Source organism: Enhydra lutris, unplaced genomic scaffold, assembly GCF_002288905.1.
Source record: "Enhydra lutris kenyoni isolate GAN:26980312 unplaced genomic scaffold, ASM228890v2 scaffoldscaffold3, whole genome shotgun sequence".
Classification (NCBI taxonomy): Eukaryota; Metazoa; Chordata; class Mammalia; order Carnivora; family Mustelidae; genus Enhydra; species Enhydra lutris.
The window spans coordinates 13,767,052-13,789,152 of NW_019154087.1; positions in this window are offsets into that span (position 1 = coordinate 13,767,052).

Here is a 22,101-nt window from a genome sequence, read left to right on the forward strand (position 1 = left end):
CCAGGTCCTTTACATTCAGCCACATTGGTAAGAAAGAGTGAGATAAAGATCTTAAAGGCAAAATCCAAGAAAAATTTATCCATCAGCCAAAATTATTCAGAAAATTCTAATATACTTTTATTGATTTCATGTAGTGTATGCTTCCTTAAGTCCAGGATTTGAAAGTATTGAGGTAGTCGTTGTTTTATTTTACATTTTATTTTTAATTTCATCTTATTAAAAAGGTTTATATTAATGCCAATGAAATAAGGATTACCTAATCTTTTTTATTTAAGATATTAAGATCTGCTATAAAATAACTTTTCTTAAATGCTCCTACTCTAAACCAATAGGAATTAAGATGAGAATCAGCACAGCAGGCCCCACTCCCAGAAGACCAGCACAAACCCTTCATGCACACCAAGTCTACTGATCATAGAGTGATGCAAAGCTTTAGCTCTAGGGGAAATACAATCTAGCTTCCTTTGTTTCTTTTTGGATACAGAAAAGCAATTAAAAAAAATAAGATTTTTATTTATTTTTCATTTTTTGGTTCTAACTTCCTTTAACAGACCAAAACACACCTAGGATCTAGCTTCCTTTTTTTTTTTTTTTTTTTTTTTTTTGACCTCTTCATAATATAGCAATTACTCTCAGGAGCAGAAATACAACAAGCTTTTCTAATAATCTCTCTCTCTCTCTCTCTCACACACACACACACACACACACACACAGAGTGACCTTGACAAAATGACAAGATAGAGTAATTCACCTCAAAAGAAAGGACAGGAAGAAGTAAGAAGTAACAGGGATTTAATCAATACAGATATAAGTTAAGATATATGAACTAGAATTTAAAACAACTATAAGGATATGAGCTGGGCTGGAAAAAAGCATAGAAAACACTAGAGGATCCCTCATTGGCAAGATAAAAGAATTAAAAACAAGTCAGGCTGAAATTAAAAATGCTATAACTGAGTTGCAAACCTGAATGCATGCCATAACAATGAGGATGGACAAAACAGAAGATTGAATCAGTATTATAGAAGATAAATTATGGAAAATAATGAGGGTGAAAAGAAAAAGGAAAGAAAGATATTGGATTGTGAATGTAGATTTAGAGAACTCAGCATCTCCCAAAAGCATAATGACATTTGTACCATGTCTCAGAAGATGGGGAGAGAGAAAAGGGGGCAGAAGTTTTATTTGAACAAATTATCACTGAAAACATCCCTAATCTGGGGAAGGAAACAGACATCAAAATCAAAGAAACACAGAGAATATCCAGTAAATTCAATAAGAACAAGTTATTACCAAGATATATCATGGTCAAATTCACAAATACACAGATAAGGAAAGAATCCTGAGAGCAGCAATGCTAAAGGAAAGAAAGAAAGAAAGAGAAAGAAAGAAAGAATCCTAACCACCAAGGGAAAACAGATGATCAGGTCCACAGATCTGTCCACAGAAACTTGGCAGGCCAGAAGAAAGTGCATGGTATATTCAACATGCTAACTGGGAAAAATATACAGCCAAGAATAATTTATCAGAAAGGCTGTCATTCAGAATAAAAGGAGACACAGAGTTTCCCAGAAAAACAAAAACTAAAGGAGTTCATAACCATTAAACCAGCCCAAGGGACTCTTTAAGTGGGAAGACCAAAAACAACAATGACTAGAAAGGAACAGAGAACATTACCAGAAACCCCAACCTTACAGGTAACACAAAGGGACTAAATACATATTGATAGTTACTCTGAATGTCAATGCTCCAATCAAAAGACATAGGGTATCAGAATGGATAAGGAAAGCAAGACCCATCTATATGCTGCCTATAAGAGACTCACATTAGCCCTAAAGACACCTGAGGTTAAAAGTGAAAGGATGGAGATATTCAGTCATGCTAACGGATGTCAAAAGAAAGCCTAAGTAGAAATACTATATCAGACAAACTAGATTTTAAACCAAAGACTGTAACAAGGGATTAAGGAGATTATATTATAATTAAGGAGTCTATCCATAAAGACCTAACAACTAATATTTATGCCCCCAACTTGAGAACACCTAAATATATAAATCAATTAATAACAAACATAAAGTAACTCATTGATAATAATACAATAATAGTAGGGGACTTAAAATCCTACTTATATCAATGGACAGATCATCTTAGCAGAAAATTAACAAGGAAACATGGTTCTGAATGGCACACTGGATCAGATGGACTTAACAGATATATTCAGAGTGTTCCATCCTAAAGCAGCAGAATATGCATTCTTTATGAGTGCACATGGAATATTCTCCAAAATAGATCATATACTGGATCATAAATCAGGTCTCAACTGGTACAAAAAGATTGAGATCACATCATGCATATATTCAACCAACAATGCAATGAAATTTGAATTCAATTTTTTATTGAATTCAATAAAAAATATGGACAGACCACAAATACATGGAGGTTAAAGAATACCTACTAAAAGAGTGAATGTTTATTTCTTCTTTAATTTACTTGTTGATCCAAAGTACATGGAAGCAAATGAAAATGAAAGCACAACAGTTCAAAACTTTCGGGGTGCAGCAAAAGCAGTCCTAAGAGGGCAATGCATTGCAATATTGGCCCACCTCAAGAAGCAAGGAAAACCTCAAATATATTACTTAACCTTACACCTAAAGGAACTAGAGAAAAAAAAAAAACAGCAAATAAAGCCTAAAGCCAGCAGAAGAAGTAAAATAATAAAAATTAAAGCAGAAATAAATGATATATAAACAACAATGACAGTAGAATAGATCAGTGAAACTAAGAGCTGGTTTTTTTGAAAGAATTAATAAAACTGGTAAACCCATGATCAGACTTATCAAAGAGAAAAGGGAAAGGACCCAAATAAGTATAATCATGAATAAAAGAGACCACAACCAACACCACATAAATAAAAATAATTATAAGAGAATATTATGAAATATTAAATGCTAACAAACTGGACAATCTAGAAGAAATGGACACATTCCTAGAAACATACAAACTACCAAAATTGAAACTGAAGAAATAGAAAATTTGAACAGACCCAAAACCAGCAAAGAAATGGAATCAGTAATCAAAAATCTCTCAATAAACAAAAGTCTAGGGACAGATCTCTTCTCAGGGAAATTCTACCAAATATTTAAAGAAGAGTCAATACCTCTTCTTCTCAAAATGTTCCAAAAAGTAGAAATGGGAGGAAAACTGACAAACGCATTCTATGATGCCAGTATTCCCTTGATTCCAAAACCAAAGACCTCATTAAAAAAAAAAAAATTACAGGAAATATCCCCAATGAATGTGGATGCAGAGATTCTCAACAAGATACTAACAAATCAAATTCAACAATACATGAAAATAATTATTCACTGTGATCAAGTCATATTTATTTCTGGACTGCTGGAGTGATTCAACATTCACAAATCAATCAATGTGATATAGCACATTAACAAAAGAAAAGATTAAAAACAATAAGATCCTCTCAATAGATGCAGAAAATGTATTTGACAAAATATAGTAACCATTCTTTATAGAAACCCTCAACAAAATAGGTATAGATGGAACATATCTCAGCATCATGAAGCCAAATAAGAAAGACACAGCTAATATGATCCTTAATGGGGAAAAACTGAGGGCTTTACCTCTTTGGTCAGGAACAAGACAAGGATATCCACTTAAACCATTGCTATTTGGCATACTACTGAAAGTCTTAGACTCAGCAATCAGACAATGAAAAGAAATAAAAGACATCCAAAATATGCAAGGAAGTAGTCAAACTTCACTATTTGCAGATGACTTGATACTCTATGTAGAAAATGTGAAAGACTCCAGCAAAAAAAAAAAAATCCACTAGAACAAATACATGAATTAAACAGTGTTAGGAAAGAAAATCAATGCACAAAGATATGTTGCATTTCTATACACTCATAATGAATCACCAGAAAAAGAAAACAAGGATTTGACACCAAATACAATTACAATAAAACCTATAAGATACCTGAGAATAAACCTAACCAAAGAGGAAAAATGTCTGTATTCTGAGAACTATAGAACACCTGTGAAAGAAATTGAAGAAGATGGAAAGAAATGGAAAAACATTCCATGCTTATGGATTGGAAGAACAAACATTGTTAAAATGTCTATTCTACCCAAAGCAGTTGACACATTTAATAAATCCCTATCAAAATACCACCAGCATATTTCACAGAGCTAAAACAAATAATCCTAAGATTTGTATGGAACCACAAAAGACCCCAAATTGCCAAGGTAATGCTGAAAAAGAAAACTAAAGCTGAAAACATAATTCTGGACTTTAAGCTACATTACAAAGCTGTAGTCACCAAGACCGTAAGTATGGTACTGATACAAAAAAAGACCCATAGATCAATGGAATAGAGTAGAAAACTCATAAATGGACTCACAACCATATAGTCAACTAATCTTCAACAAAGCAAGAAAGAATATCCAATGGAAAAAGGCAATCTCTTTGACAAATGATGTCGGGAATACTGGACAGTAACTTGCAGAAGAAAGAAACTGGACCACTTTCATACACCACACAGAGAAATAAATTCAAAATGGATGTAAGACTTAAATGTGAGACAGGAAACTATGAAAATCCCAGAGGAGAAAATAAGGAGCAACCTTTTTGACCTCTGCTATAGTTACATCTTACTACACTTGTCTCTGAAGGCAAGGGAAACAGAAGGAAATGAAATATTGGGACTTCATCAAGATAAGAAGCCTCTTCACAGCAAAGAAAACAGTCAACAAAACCAAAAGGCAACCTACAGAATGGGAGAAGATATTTACAAATGACATATTGGGAAAAAAATGATATATTGAATAAAGGGCTAGTATCCAAAATCTATAAAGAACTTATTAAACTCAACACTCAAAGAACAAATAATCCAGCCAAGAAATGGGCAGAAGACAAACAGACATTTCTCTAAAGACTTACAAATGGGTAACAGATACATGAAAAAATACTCATCATCACTCAGAATCAGGGAAATACAGATAAAAATCACAATGAGACAGCACCACACACCAGTCAGAATGGCTAAAATTAATAAGATTCTACCCACTAATTGTTGGTGAGAATGCAGAGAAAAGGGAATCCTCTTACATTGTTGATTGGAATGAAAACTGGTACAACCACTTTGGAAAACAGTATGGAGTTTCCTCAAAAAATAGAACTACTCTACAATCCAACCATTGCAATACTATGTATTTATCCAAAGTATACAAACATAGTGATTTGAAGGCACATGCACCCCAATGTTTATAGAAGCAATGTCCACAATACTCAATATATGGAAAGATGTCCATCAACAGATGAATAAAGAAGATATGGCATACAATATAATAGAATATTACTCAGCCAACAAAAAGAATGAAATCTTGCCATTTGCAATGATGTGGATGGAACTAGAGTGTATTATGCTAAGTAAAATAAGTCAGAGAAAAACTGATACCATATGATTTCACTCATATGCGGTATCAAAGAAACAAAACAGATGAACATAAAGGAAGTATAGGTAAAATAAGATAAAAACAGAGAGTGAGGCAAACCAAGGGAGACTTTTAACCATAGAGAACACATGGAGGGCTGCTGGCGGTAAGGGGATGGTGTAATTGCATAATGGGCACTAGGGAGGGCATTTGATATAATGATCACTGGGTTTTATATGCAACTGATGAATCACTAAATTCTATTCCTGAAACTAATAATTTACTATATGTTAATTAAATTGAATCTAAACAAAACAAAAACAAAAAGATAAGACAGCAGCAAAATTTTAAATAGAAAGAGAAAAGAAGATAGTTATATACAAGGGTAACCCTGGAAAGCTATCAGCTATTTTTTAAGCAGAATCTTCTGGCCAGAAATGTGTGGCATGATATATTCAACATGCTGAAAGGGAAATACTTACAGCCAAGAATATCCAGCAAGGCTATCATTCAGAATAGGAGAGATAAAAAGTTAGTTCATGAAAATTAAACTATCACTACAATAAATATTAAAGAGGACATTTTAGCGTAAAGGAAGGGCCATAAACTAGCATATGAAAAATAAATATATCTCTAAAAATTAGTCAAGTAAATTCATAAAATTTAAGGATATAAAATATCCTTAATATACCTAAGGTGGGGAAGGCGAATAAAGATGGTGTCAAATTTAAGCAACCATTGATTTGATATAGACTGATATATACAGATGTTATACACAAACCTCATGGTGACCACAAATCAAAAACAAGTAACAGATATGAAAAGAATAAAGAGAAACTGATTCAAGTATATTACTAAGGAAAACCAGGAAACCATGAAACAGAAGAATGTATCAGAGAAAAACTATAGACACAACCAAAAAACAAGTAATAAAATGGCAATAAATACATATCTATCAATAATAACTGAATGTAAATGCACTAAGTGCACCAATAAAAAGAGATGGGGTGTCAGAGTGGATTAAAAACAAACAAGCAAACAAAACCCAAGATCCATCTATGTCCTACCTATAAGGAATTCATTTCAGACCTAAGCCACCTGCAGATTGAAAGTGAAGAGAAGGAACATTCATCACGCAAATGATATTGAAAGAATGTTGAGGTAGCACAACTTATACTACACAAAACAGACTTTAAAATGAAGACTATAAGAGACAAAGAAGGACAGTATATAACAATAAAGGGGGGCCATCCTACAAAAAGATCTAACAATTGTAAAAATTATACATCCAACATGGGAGCACTCAAATATATAACAATAGCAAACATGAGGGAAATGATTGATAGTAATACAAAAATAGTAGGGGACTTAAACACCCCACCTACATCAATGGGCAGATCATCCAAACAGAAAATCAACAAAGAAGTAATGGTTTTAAATGACACACTTGACCAGATGTATTCAGAACATTTCACCCTAAAATTGCAGAATGCACTTTCTTTCAAGTGCACATGAGACATTCTCCAGAAGAAATCATATATTATTAGCCCACAAGAAAAAGTCTGGAAAGAGCACAAATACAGGGAGTTTAGATGTTAAAACCCAGTGAATGAATCAACCAAGAAATCAAGGAAGAAATGAAAAATTACATGGAAGCAAATGAAAATGAAAACACAATGATATGATATCTTTGGGATGCAGCAAAAATGTTCTAAGAAGGAAATTTATAACAATAGAGGTCTACACTTCAAGAGGCAAGAAAAATCTCAAGCAACCTAATCTTATACCTGAAGGAGCTAGAAAAAGAAGAACAAACAAAACCCAAAACCAGCAGAAGTAAGGAAATAAAAAAGGTTAGAGCAGAAATAAATATTATAGAAACAAATAGAATAGAAAAGATCAATGAAACTAAGAGCTGGTTTCGAAAAGGTCAACAAAATTGGTAAAACCCTAGCCAGACTCATCAATTAGAGAGGAGTCAAATAAGCAAAATCACAAATGAGAGAGGAGAAGTAACAATGAATACAACAGAAATGCAAACAATTGTAAGATTATATTATGAAAAATTATACATCAACATTTCAACATATTGGACAACCTAGAAGAAATGGATAAGTTCATTGAAACATAACCTGCCAGAACTGAAGCAGGAATAGAGAATCTGAACAGACTGGTAATTAGCGATGAAATTGAATAAATAAAAAAACTCCCAACAAACAAAAGCCCAGGACAAGATGGCATCACAGGCAAATTCTACTTAACATTTGAAGAAGAGTTAATAACATATTCTCAAACTATTGCAAAAAAAAAAAAAAAAAAGAAGTGGAAGGAAAACTCTCCAATTCATTTTATGAAGACAGCATTACCCTGATAACAAAATCGCATAAAGATACCACCAAAAAAGAGAAATATAGGTCAATATCTCTGATTAACTTAGATGCAGAAATACTCAACAAAGTACTAACAAATTGAATCCAACAACACATTAAAGAAATCTTTCACCACAATCAAGTAGGATATATTCCTGAGTTGCAAGAGTAGTTCAATATTCATAAGTCAATGTGATATAACATAGCAAAAAGAGAAACTATAAAAACTATAGGATCATTTCAATAGATGCATAAAAATATTTGACAAAGTATAACATCCATTCACAATAAAAACCCTTAACAAAGTAGATTAGAGTGAACCTTAACATAATAAATACATTATATGAAAAACCCACAGCAAACATCATACTCAGTGGGGAAAAATTGAGAGCTTTCCCCTAATGGTAGAAACAAATCAAGGATGTCCACTCTCACTACTTTTATTCAATATAGTACTGGAAGTCCTAGCCACAGCTCTACATCATCAAAAAGAACAGTCATACAAATTGGTAAGGAGGAAGTAAAACTTGCTATTTGCAGATGACATGATATTATATATAGAAAACCCACAGACTCCATCAAAAAACTACTAGGAGTGATATATGAATTTAGTAAAGTCACAGGATATAAAAATCAATGTACAGAAATCTGATGCACACTTATACACTAATAATGAAACAGCAGCAGGAGAAATTAAGAAAACAATCCAATTTGTAATTGTGCTAAAAAATAATGAAATACCTAGGAATAAACTTAAGAGATAAAATACCAGTAACTCTGGAAAGCATAAAACTTTCATGAAAGAAATTGAAGATTTCCAAAGAAATGGAAAGACATTCTATCCTCATGAATCAGAAGAACAAATATTGTTAAAATGTCTATACTACTCAAGCAGTCTACAGACTTAACTGTAATCCCAATAACACTTTTTACAGAACTAGAACAAACAATCCTACAATTTGTATAGAACCACAGTAGACCCCAAATAGCTAGAACAATCTTGAAAAAGAAAAACAGAACTGGAAGTATCACAATTCTAGACTTCAAGTTATATTACAGAGCTGAAGTAATCAAAACAGAGTGGTACTGGCACAAAAAATAGACACATATATAATAGAATAGAAAAACAAACCCAGAAATAAGCCCACAATTATATGGGCAATTAATCTTTGAAAAAGTAGGAGAGAATATGCAATGGGGAAAAGATGACCTCTTCAAAAAGTGTTATTGGGAAGGAAACTTCATGCAAAAGTAAGTGGACCACTTTCTTATACCATACACAAAAAGAAACTTGAAGTGGATTAAAGACCTAAATGGGAGAACTGAGACAATAAAAATTTTGGAAGAGAACACAGGCAGTGAATTATGTATTTTTAAAGATTTATTTATTTTTAAAGAGAGAGAGAACATGAGTGGGGGAAGCGCAGAAGGAGAGAGAATCTCAAGCAGATTCCCCACTGAGTATGGAGACCAACTGGGAGAGTGCCTGGGTGGCTCAGTTGTTAAGTGTCTGCCTTTGGCTCAGAGCATGATCCTGGGGTCCTGGGATAGAGCCCTGCATCGGGCTCCCTGCTCAGTGGGAAGCCTGCATCTCCCTCTCCCTCTCCCCGTGCTGTGTTCCCTCTCTTGCTATGTCTCTGTCAAATAAATAAATAAAATCTAAAAAAAAAAATAGAGACCAGCTGGGGCTCAATCTCATGACCCTGAGGTCATGACCTGAGCCAAAATCAAGAGTTGGACACAACTGATTGAGCCCCCAGCTGCCCCAACAAGCAGTAATTTCTTTGATGCCAACTGTAGCAACATTTTTCTAGGTACATGTCCTGAGGCAAGGGAAATAAAAGCAGAATTAAGAAAATAAAAAATAAAAAGCTTCTGCACAGTGAAGGAAACAATCAACAAAACTAAAAGGCAACTTACTGAATGGGAGGAGATATTTGCAAATGACATATCCAATGAAGGGTTAGTATCCAAAATACATAAGAAGAGATACAACTCAACATCCAAAAAACAAATAATCCAATTAAAAAGTAGGCAGAAGACTTGAACAGACATTTCTCCAAAAAAGTTATCCATATGGCCAACAGACACATGAAAAGAAGTTTAATATCCCCCCCATCATCAGGGAAGTGTAAGTCAAAACTACAATGAGGTATCATCTTACACCTCTCAGAATGCCTAAGTAAAAAACATAAAAAACAACAAGGATGTAGAGAAAAAGGAACCCTCTTGCACTGTTGGTGGCAATACAAACTTGTGCAGCCACTATGGAAAACAGTATGGAGTTTCTTTTAATAAGTTAAACATAGAACTAGGGGCACCTGGGTGGCTCAGTCATTAAGTGTCTGCCTTCTGCTCAGGTCATGATCCCGGTGCCCTGGGATCCAGCCCTTCATTAGGCTCCCTGCTCAGTGGAAAGCCTGTTTCCTCCTCTCCCACTTCCCCTGCTTGTATCCCCTCTGTCTCTCTCTCTCAATCTCTCTCTCTCTCTCTGTGTGTGTCAAATAAATAAATAAAATCTAAAAACAAAAACAAAAACCCAAAACATAAAACTACCCTATGATCCAGTAATTCCATTACTGGGTAATTACCCAAAGACTACAACACATTAATTCAAAGGAATATATGCATCCTATGTTTATTGCAGCATTATTTGTAATTCCAAAATTATGGAAACCACCCATGTCCATCAATAGATGATTGTGTAAAGAAGATTTGGTATGTAAATATACAAAAGATTATTATTTAGCCATTAAAGAGAAAGAAATCTTGTCATTTGCGTGACTTGGATACAGCTAGATAGTGTAATGTTAAGCAACATTAGTCAGAGAAAGACGAATACTTTATGATCTCACTCATATGTGGAATTTAAGAAATAAAGCAAGAAAAAAAGACAAAGTAAGGAACACATCCTTAATTACAGAGAGCAATCTGATGGTTATCATAGGGGAAGGAGCTGGCTATGGGTTAAATAGGTAATGGAAATTAAGGAGTGCATGTCATGATGAGCACAAGGTGTATGAAAGTGTCATAAGTATAAAAGTGTCAAATTACTATGTTGTATACCTGAAACTAATATAACACTGTATGTTAACTATGCTGGAATTAAAAATAAAAGAGTAAAGTTATTGTGATGAGCATGGAGTAATGTAAATAATTGTTGAATCATTACATGTTCACCTGAAATTAACAAAACACTGTATGTTAATTATACATCAATAAAAATCATGAGATAAATATTATTGGAAGATTAAATGCTATTTTCTTTTTTATTAAGTGAATGTCAAAAGAGAATTTACATTGCAGATGCAGTTTTTTTCATTTTATAGTTCCCAGGTGTTAAATTTATTTTAATTGATTTATATGACTTTCTATTGAAATATAAATCAGGACTATATCCATCTGGACACCATCATGCTATATTGTTAGACAGATGGTATGTCTGCTTTTAAACATTAGATATTATACCCTATACACAGTGGGAAACATAAGTTATATGGTTTCATTAAAGAATAATTAAAACATTAAATACAGCATTACTTAGGGGAACAAAATTTATATAAATATCAAGTGATATTTGGCATTGTGAAATAGACTCTGAATTAAAGTTCATTCTTCAAAAGTAGTTATTGGATATCTGTTCATTCATTGTATTAGTGTTTAATAAGTATATAAGTTCTCACTTTCAAAATGTTGAACTTGTAACTGCATAATCAATGAGGATATTAATTTCTGTTTTCCATGCAGCAAAAAATTGGAAAGGAAAAACTGAAATGTAATTTTGCTCTACCTCTTAGAAAACCATTTAAGGGTTTTGACCCCAAAGGTTAATTCTTTGTATCTGAATGGGCTGATGATACTTTTCTATTCCAAAATCTATAGATTTTCAAGGAGGGCTGTACTGCTCTAACGTCTCCCAGCTCACTTTTTGTCAAAAGATTTCAAGTAGGCAGTTAGCAGCCATTCTTGTGTCTTCAATGCCCTTGGATCTCCTATAATGTGGGGTTGTAGTTGGTGATTATCTTCTCTTGGCTACCATACCCTTGTATATCATTCATCTTGATGCAGTAATCTTTTGGATCCCAAAGAGGCTGTTATGTCAAAGGAGCAAAATCTTCTGATTTCACAACTTCATGCAGTTTGCAAAATTCTACACAGCAGTCAGTGCACATTCCCATGTGTGGTGCTGTAAACTGAAACTTGCTTTAGAGTACATGTGCAAACTTGGTGATATAGGGTAAAGAAGCTTTTAAATAAGTAATAACTGTAGGTGAGAATAGCATTTGAATTATACATGAATCCTGGGTAGCTTTGCAATAGCATCAGCTTTGCTGGAAATCCAAATAGGAAGAGTTACTTTTCTTCTCATTGAGAAAAGAAAACCACCTGGGTGGCTCAGTCATTAAGCATCTGCCTTTGGTTCAGGTCATGATTCCAGGGTCCAGGGATCAAGCCTGTGTTGGGCTGCCTGCTTCATGGGAAGCCTGCTTCTCCCTCTCATTCTCCCCCTTCTTGTATCCTCTCTTTTGCTGTCTCTCTATCAAATAAATAAAATATTTTAAAAAAGAGATAAAAGTGTAAATTACATGTCACTTTCTTTTCCTTTCCCATGTAAAATTTTATCAGTTGACCTATTTGCCTTCTCCCAAGTGACTAGTGAAGCTACTCTCCATCCTTTTGCCTTCATATAGGCAGTCTTCTATCCATGGTCTCCATTTTTCTCTAACAGCATTTCTTTATTATGCTGATTTCATAGCTATGTGGTGTGTGGATGAAAAAGGAGTCTTAATGGTGGAATCTAAATGGATATGAGGTAAATTCAGGCTAAGCCATGAGGTGTACAAACCTGTGTCCTTGAACAGGGACAGGTAATTCACTACCAGCTAAAGAAGTGGTGTCCTCATCTTTATTAACAAGGAAACCCACTAATGAAGAGAACCCTCCCTTTCTAAAAAGGTCATCACCCTCACCCACCTCCTTCAAGTCAGTTTGAGTCAGGGAGGGATAAAAAGATGCAGGGGAAACAGTGGAAGTGGGCACTACAGAGAAAGGAGGAAAGCTCTGCAAGGGAAAGTGCCTTTAAATCTTTCATTTTCTCTACCATCTTTTCCTGGTTATCAAATAATTAAACATTTTTTATAATGATTTTCATCTCATACAGTTAGTAATTAATTTGCTTGGGATGATTCCTAAGAAGCCCAGAAAGTACACTAATTTATTCAAATCAAAAGAACCATCCTCATGCAACTGGATTCTCATTTACTATTTCCAAAAATGATATAGAGATACCGGTTCTTTAAGAGAAAACAGCTGAAGGTAACTCCTGGCTTCCAATATATTCTATCAGTGTAGTGATTCTGATGGAATTTTAGAGTCCCCATTACCCATGATTATCAAATAGTAACACCTTCAATTTAGAAAATAGTCCATCCAGCTAGTATTTCAAAAAAGAGTACTAGAGAGAGCCTATAACTCAGGGTCTCTTATTTAACTGTTGTGTGGTCACAAACCTTCAGCTAATCTCAATTCAGGAGTCTGCACACATCTGGTCCTCATCATTACAAATATAACTAAAATAAAAATCTCCTCTCAACCCACAAAAATTTTCCACAAGCACAGAAGACAAAGAAAACATATTTTTAATCAAATGGACATTAAACCATGTGATGTGCTTCACAGGCAATCTACTAAGAGATTGAAAAAAGAAAGACAGTGCCCTTTTACATAGTTTAGCAGATAAAACTCATCACATTTCCGAAATCAACGATAATAATAAGGAAGAGGACTTGACAGCATCATTTGTCATGCATAATTCATCCTAAATTTGTTATTGGCGTGATCATCTGTGCTAGCTAATTGGCTTATCTATAGGAAAATAAAGTTCTCATATTTTTATAACAAGAAGTGGTTTTGTATTTTGGATTGAGATGCCCATCAAGTTTAAGATTCTATCCACTGAAACAAGGAGATAGGAGCACTATGTCCCTTGATTACATTTCAGAGATGGTCCTCAAGTCCTGGAGAAAGTTATATTTGGGTTGCAATTTGTGCAGAAAGTTTGTGAAAATATTTACATATCAAAGGGGCAGAGAAAGAATTTACAACTGAAATCTTTTACAAATAAGTGGTCTAAAAAAGAGAGAGGAGGGTCCTTTGTGGTTAGGTCATCTGGATTCTACAGAGGTCTGGGTGAAAAGGTGGTCAGGGACCTACAGGCAGGAAGAATCCTGTCTAATAAGGTTTATTTAAGCTGGGAGAAATATTAAAGCCCCTGGGGTCATAGGCATCTTTGTACTTTAGCATCCTTTGCATGCAACCTATAGTTACTTACAGATATTTTATATTTTAGTCATTTTTTATAGAGTAAAGCAATTTTTATCTTGATCTTCAAAGTTCTCTCAAAGCAATTATTATGTTGACATAAATCTAAGCCTAATCACATAATATTTTTACTTCCTTTTTATTTTTGGTGTCACCCAGTTCTTGGGCAACACCTTCTCTTAAGGAAAGGTAAAGGCAGAAATTAGAATAAGATTGATCATGTTTATCTATATATTAAAAATTGATACCTAAAAATAGTGTCATAATTTCAAAGCAGAAATTAAGAAATTATGAATTAAAAGTCAGAAATTACAAAAGTTAGTCTGGGTATGTTCATAAACTAATTAAAGCTACACTAAAATATTTTTCTCTCATTTTTTCTAACCCCAAAATACCTTGCTCCTTTTCAATACATAGTATCTAAATGTATTTTATTCTAGGGTTGAAAACAATCCAGGTAAAACTCACCTTAAGTTTATTTGTATAATAAAGAGATTCAGAGCTTAACTATTTTTATTTATAAAATCTTAAAACTACATTTTTAAGGAAGACTGTATTTATTTCATTGGCTTAGTCATTTTTTCCCCAGAACTACTTCTAAATCATTCATTTTGAATTTACTTTTCCTTTAAAATTCCAGATATTCAGAGTGGCATCACCATAATGGTAATACAGTTTTATCTTGACTTTGCTCCCCCTCATAAGAACAACTAATAATTGTTCCTGAACAAGGAATACCTGAAATAATCCTGGAACATAAAGGTAAGGCTAAAGCAGTTCCCATGCGTCAGAAAGACGAAGAAAGATTGAACTAGAACCATATGAGAAAAATTTACATGCTGACACAATTGCCTATCACCCAGGCTAGGACAGCACCATGCCAAGAAGTCTTCCCTGAACCTACAGTTTCTCCAGTGGAAAAACAGCTCAGGGTGGACCTCCTTTTCCTTTAGCATTGTGAGTCACTTTTTGGGAGCTCCCGGTCTGGTCTCACCCCATGGGGATTAAAAGAAATCTGTAGGGTTTGACTGCAGAATCTAGTTGTGATGAGAATGTAGGAGAAGCTTGCAACAACCAGCACTTGGATCTTGACAGACTAAGTTCCTGCAATACCCAAGTAGTAGTTGCAACCAGCAGGTTTGATAATCTGGAGAGTCAAGTCAGGGGTAGTTTGACTAGGGACCTTAGCAGTATGAAAATCCACCTAATCTGGTTCTTTAAACAAAGGCTGGTAGGCCCTGCAACCTGGTCTGTCCCTGCCTAGACAGGGAAGTTGAGTCATAACCTGGCCCACTGTCAATGTATTTCCTGGTCTCATCTTACCTGAAAGTCTGGCAATGACAACTGGAAGCTGCCTATTCCAGCAATCCTCCAGCAGAGACTAGGACAAACAGAGCTGATCACCTACAGGGCAAAGCCAGTGACAGTGTTTGGCCACAGAACTTGGGATAAGACCAGAAAGAACTATGCTTGGTATAGTGAGATTGGTATGGAGAGATGCCCCTCCTCCACCAGGGAGGGGAGATAATTCATAATCCCAATTACTACTATGTTTTCCTCTTAGCACCACTGGAGCAGAAAGACTACCTGAACATGTAAAAAGATGTGTAGCCTGGCAATGCTTGGGCACAGAATCAGGCAGAGCTGATAGCAGGCAGAGATATCAGGCAGAGCTGATAGTAGATCAAAACTGGTGACCCTGTTTGGCCAGGGTACTTGAAGCATGGCCTAGTTTGAGTTTATATCACAAAGAGCCTTGCCAGGCTTGGCACTGTTTCCCCAACCCATTCAGGGAAACTGATTTACAGCTCCACCCATTTTGAATACAGTTTCAGCTTTTTTGACCAGGCAACCTAATTAAAGCAAATGGGAATCTCCATAGCCCATTCAATAGCTCCTCATAGTGGAACTTGAATAAAAAACACAGTTAGGATGTTCTCCAAGTGTGAAGCAGGACAGGTAGCCTAGTCTGGCCAGAGAATTCAGTGCAGTCTTGGCTAATTCAGTGCAAACTTCAAGCAAGCCATGCAGGCTGTAGGCCCCATTGTGCTGTTCTGCCAGGGCTAGAAAACTAAATCACAGCCCCATCTAATGTAAAATATAGCATCCACATATAGACCTGACCATCTATTAAGTTTGGTCAGAGAACCCAGGCAATGACAGAGACCATCCTGCAGCTTTTCTTGGGCATGAAACCAAGCCAGCAGTCCTATTCAACTGTTTTCTGCTAACAGCACCACTACACCCTGAACTCAGAGCTCCGTGGCCTCACCCAAAAATTTTACCAATAGGAAGCCCTACAAGGAGACATGTCCAGACATAAAAGCTGGGCTGATGGTGAAGAAATGTCTCTGCCCAGACATTCAGTAGCATCTGAAAGAAAAGATAGTTTACTAAAATTTGCAGATGCCAATGTAAAGAATAAAGAACCACAGAAAATTGGGTAATGATGATGTGACCAAAGGAAACTAATAAAGCTCCAAAAGTGACCCTAAAGAAATCAAAATCTATGAATGGTCAAAATATTCAGAAAGATCCACATTAAAGAGTTTAACAAAATTGAAAAATGAAAAAAATGACAATATCAGAAAAACAATTTATGAACAAAATAAGAAGTTCAACAAAGAAATAGAAACCATTAAAAAAAAAAACAACCCTAGAAATTCCAGAACTAAAACATACAATGCCTACACTGAAGAATTCAGTAGAGAACATGAAAGCAAGCTCAGCTGTACAGAGGAAAGGATCATTCACCAAGAGAATGATGCATCTGAAATAATCCAGGTAGAGAAGCAAAAAGAAAAAAAAAATGAAAAAGATTTAGAAGCCTACAGGACTTACAGAATGCAATTATTTTTAAAAATCCACATTATGGGAATTCCAAAAGAAGGAGAGAAAAGGCCAAAGTTATATCTAAAAAAATACAGACTGAATACTTTCCCAGCTTGGGGAGAGAAATGGACATCCAGATACATGAGGCTAAAGGATGCAAAACAGGCTCAACCCTATTTTGGGTTAAACCTAAATATGGCTACACAAAGACATAATATAAATTGTCAAAAGTCACTGAAAAGCAAATTTTGAAAGCAGCAAGAAAAAAAAAAGGATAATTTACACACAAGAAAAACCTTATATAATTACCAGTGGAATTCTCAATAGAAACATTTCAGACCAGTAGAGAATGAGATGATATATTTACAATATCAAAATAAAACAAAAACCGTCAATCAAGAATCCTATACCCAAGAAAGTTGTCCTTCAGAAGTGAGAGAGATAATTTTCTGAATGAACAAAAACTGAGGAAGTTCATCACTAGACCCACCTTATAAGAAATCTTAAAAGGAGCTCTCTCTGTGGTAGTAGAATGACACTAATTTTAACATCATAAAAACATAAAAAGGTAGCATAAAACTCACTACTAATGGTAAATATGAAATCAAAGTTAGATTTTATAATATGGTAATGGTGATGTTTAATTCAATTACAACTCCATGTTAAAAGTCGAAAAATAAATGTAAGGAAAGTCATTATATAATGATAAAAGAGTCAATTAATCAGGGAGGTATAACAATGATAAATATGCACTCAGCATTGATACACCCATATATATATAAAAGCATAATTAAAAGGGAAATAAACAGCAATGCAGCAATGGGGACTTTAATACCCTACTCTTGACAATGGATATCATACAAAAAGAGAATCAATAAGAATACAGTGGATTTGAACAAAATTGTAAAGTGTACCTAACAGACATAATACAGACAATTTTCTGACAACAAAATACACAGCCTTTTCAAGTATACATAAATAAATAAATAAATAAATAAAATCTTCAAGTATACATAGAACACATATTAGGCACAAAAGAATTTTAACACATTTAAGAGGACTGCAATCACACTAAATATCTTTTCTATTTTCATTACATACTCACAGATGAAAAACTAGAGAAAAACTAGAAAATTTACATATATATGAAAATTAAAAAATGCTCTCATGAACAACCAATGGATCAAAGAAAAAAATTAAAGAAGAAATAAGTATCTTAAGAACATTAAAATGGAAACACAACATACCAAAACTTATGGAACACAGCAAAAACAGTTCTAAGAGGGAATTTTATTGAAATAAACTCATTGGAAAAAAAAAAAACCCAAAGAACGCAAATAAATAACTAAATGGCCTAAAAGAACTAGAAAAAGAAAAGAGAACAAATTAGCAGAAGGAAGAAAATAATAGAAATTAGATCAGAAATAAATGCACACAGAAAAACAAAGATTAACAAAATGAGTTTTTTTAAATACATGCAAAATTGACAAATGTTAGCTAATCAAAGAAGGAAAAAAGAAAATCCAAATAAAAAATTATAACTGAAAAAGAAGACATTACAATTGATACCACAGAAATACCAAGGATCATAAAAACCTTCTGTAAAAAACTGCATACCAACAATTGAAAAACCTAGAAGAAATGGAAGAAAAATTCTTAGAAACAAAACTTACCAACACTGAATCAAGAATATATATAAAGTATGAAAAAACAAATTACTAGCAGGAAGATTGAATCGGTAACCAGAAGTCTCCCAATGAATGAAAGCCCATGACCAGAAATCTTCATTGGTGAATTCTATAAAACACTTAAAGAATTAATGCCAATACTTCTCAAACTTTTTCAAAAAATCAGAGGAGAAAACACTACCAAATTCATTTAACAAGTCCAGCATTATCCTGCCACCAAAGCCAGAAAAGGACACTATCAGGAAAACAACAATAACAACAACAACAAACGAAGTCAATATCCATGATAGATGCAGATACAAAATTTCTCAAAATATTAGCAAATTAATTTCAGTGACACATTAAAAGGGTCATTCAGCATAATAAATTGGGATTTAACTCTGGGATGCAAAGATGATTAAATATAAACAAATCAATCAATTTAATACATCACATTAATAGAAAGTCTGAATAAAATCATATGATCATTTCAATACACACAGAAAAAGCAACCAACAAAAGTCAACATATATTCATGATAATAACTCTTAAAAAGTGGCTACAGAAAGAACATATCTCAACATAATAAAGGCCATGTATGACAAACCCACGGCTAACATCATACTAGTAAAATGGTAAAATGCTTCAAGTTTTTTCTCTAACATCTGAAACAAGACTGGATGCCCATTTTCACCACTCCTATTTAATAGAATACTAGCAATCTTAGCCAGAGCAATCATGCTAAGAAAAGAAATTAAAAGCATCATATTTGAAAAGAGAGAAGTACAACATTTTCAGATGGCATGATTTCATGTATAGAAAATCTTAAGTCCTCCACCAAAAAACTGTTAGATATAATTAATGATTTAATAAATTTGCAGGCTTCAAAATTAACATACAAAATCAGTAATATTTTTATACCTTAGCAATGAATTGTCTGGAAAAAGAAAAAAAGAAAGAAAATGTTCCCATTTAAGGTAACATCAAAAACAACAAGATACTTAGGAAAAATTTAATGGATGAGATGAAATATTTCTACAATGAAAACCATAAGACATAAGATATTAATGAAAGGCATCACATATTCATAAATTTGATTTTTTTTCTCATTTTTTAAAATTTAAATTCATTAGCCAGTTGATAGTACATTAGTTTCAGGTGTAGTGTTCAATAAATTATCAGTTGCATATATTGTTAAAATGTTCATACTACACAAAGCCATCTATAGAGTCAATGCAATCTCTATCAAAATTTCAATGGAATTTTCTTACAGAGGTAGCAAAAGAATCCTAAAATTTATATGGAACCACAGGACTCTAAATAGCCAGTGCTGTCCTGAAAAAGAAGAACAAGCAGGAGGTATCATACTTCCTGATTTTAAGCTATATTGTAAAGCCATACTCATCAAAATAGTAATGGTACTGGCATAAAAACAGACACATCGGCCAATGGAACAAAACCAAGAGCCTAGAAATAAACCAATGTATACACCATCGACTAATTATTTGACAAGATAGCTAAGAATAAGGAGAAAAAAATCTCTTCAATAAAAGATGTTGAAGAAAATAGTATACTTACACACAAAGAATGATGCAAGACCCGTAACTTACACCACCTACAAAAATTAACTTGAAGTGGATAAAAGACTAAGATAGAATACCCCAAACCATGGAAATCCTAGAAGAAAACAAGAAAAAAAGCCATTTGACCTGGGTCTCAGCAATGATTTTAGATATGAAACCTAAAGCACAAACCACAAAAATAGAAAAATAAATATATAAAATTACATCAAACAAAAACAGGTTCTGGCAGCAAAGGAGAAGATCAACAATATGAAGAGAACCTATAAAATGGGAAAAATACTTGCAAACCATATATTTGATAAGGGGTAGATATCTTGAACATATAAAGGACTCCTATAACTCAATAGCAAAAAAAAAAAAATACAGCCAATTTAAAAAATGGGTTAACAATATCAATAGACATTTTTCTAATGAAAATATATAAAATGTAAATAGGTACATAAAAAGATGCTCAATATCAATAATCATTAGGGAAATGTAAATTAAAACTACAATGAAATCTCATTTAATGCCTTTTGGAATGGCTATTGTCAAAATAACGAGAGATAATAAATGCTGGAGAAGATGTAGAGGAAAAGGAAACCTGTGGACTATTGGGATTGTAAGCTTATGTAGCTGCCATGGAAAACAGTAGGGAGGTTTCTAATAAAATTAGAAATTTGAACTAGCATATGATCTAGCAATTCTACTTTTGGGAACATATCCAAAAGAAACAAAACACTATGTCAAAGAGGTAACTGTATCCCCACATTCATTGCTGCATTATTCACAATAGCCAAGACTTGGAAACAACCTAAGTGTCCATCAATGGAGGAATGAATAAAATATTTGTGAGATACACACACATACACACACACAGACTATAAAAGAAGTAAATCTGTCATTTGTGACAATATGCACAGAACTTCAGGGCATTATGCTAAATAAAATAAGTCAGACAGACAAAGACACATTCAGAGAAAGATAAAAAAATGGGAGAGGGAGACAGAGAAAATAAACTTATAGATCAAATTTGTGGTAGCCAGAAGTAATGAGGGAGTGCAGAGGTTAGAAGAAAACTATGTAAAGGTAAAAACTGCTAGTGATAAGTACTAGAGTTGTGTAACATGACTACAAATTATACATGTATATATGAAAGTGGCTAAGAATTAATTTTGAGTTCTTATCATAAGGCAAAATCATTTTTTCCTCCTTTTTTGTATTTATGTATTATGTAATAGATATTAACTAAGCTTATTGTGATAATCATTTTACAATACACATAATCCAATGCATTTTGCTTATACCTTAAACTTATTCAGTGTTGTATATTAAAGTATATCTCAATAAAACTTGAAAAATCCTGACATCTATCTAAACTTTTAATATTTCTATGTATTTATGAATATGGATAGTTATGACAAATATTTTGCTGTTATTTGTTCTGCTAGTTTGAATATGTCACTTAATGCCTTAGAAATATAGCTCTTCTTTTTAAAATGTGAGATTATAATGTCTGCCTTAGTTAATAAATGCATAAATTGGAAAAATAAGTAATATGGTAGAATTTCTAAGTAATAATACTTAATCCATCAAAGAATATAAATTTCACTAGGTTTGTTCTACTGAGAGAATCACTATCAGGGAATTTGAAATGTTTTAACCAAAACCTTCCTTTTGAGTTTTGTCAAATACATTGACAAAATGAATGTCTTGATTAAAGGATTGAAAATCAATAGTTGATAGAGCAACACAGTTGAGAAAATAATGTTGGTAAAATAGAAAATCTGAGGGAGATCATATGCTCTGGACTTGCAGAAGTTGGATCACAGACTCACATGTTATTGAATAGAGGAGTTAACATGGAACTAATTGATAGTTATCCATTGCGTTTCACAT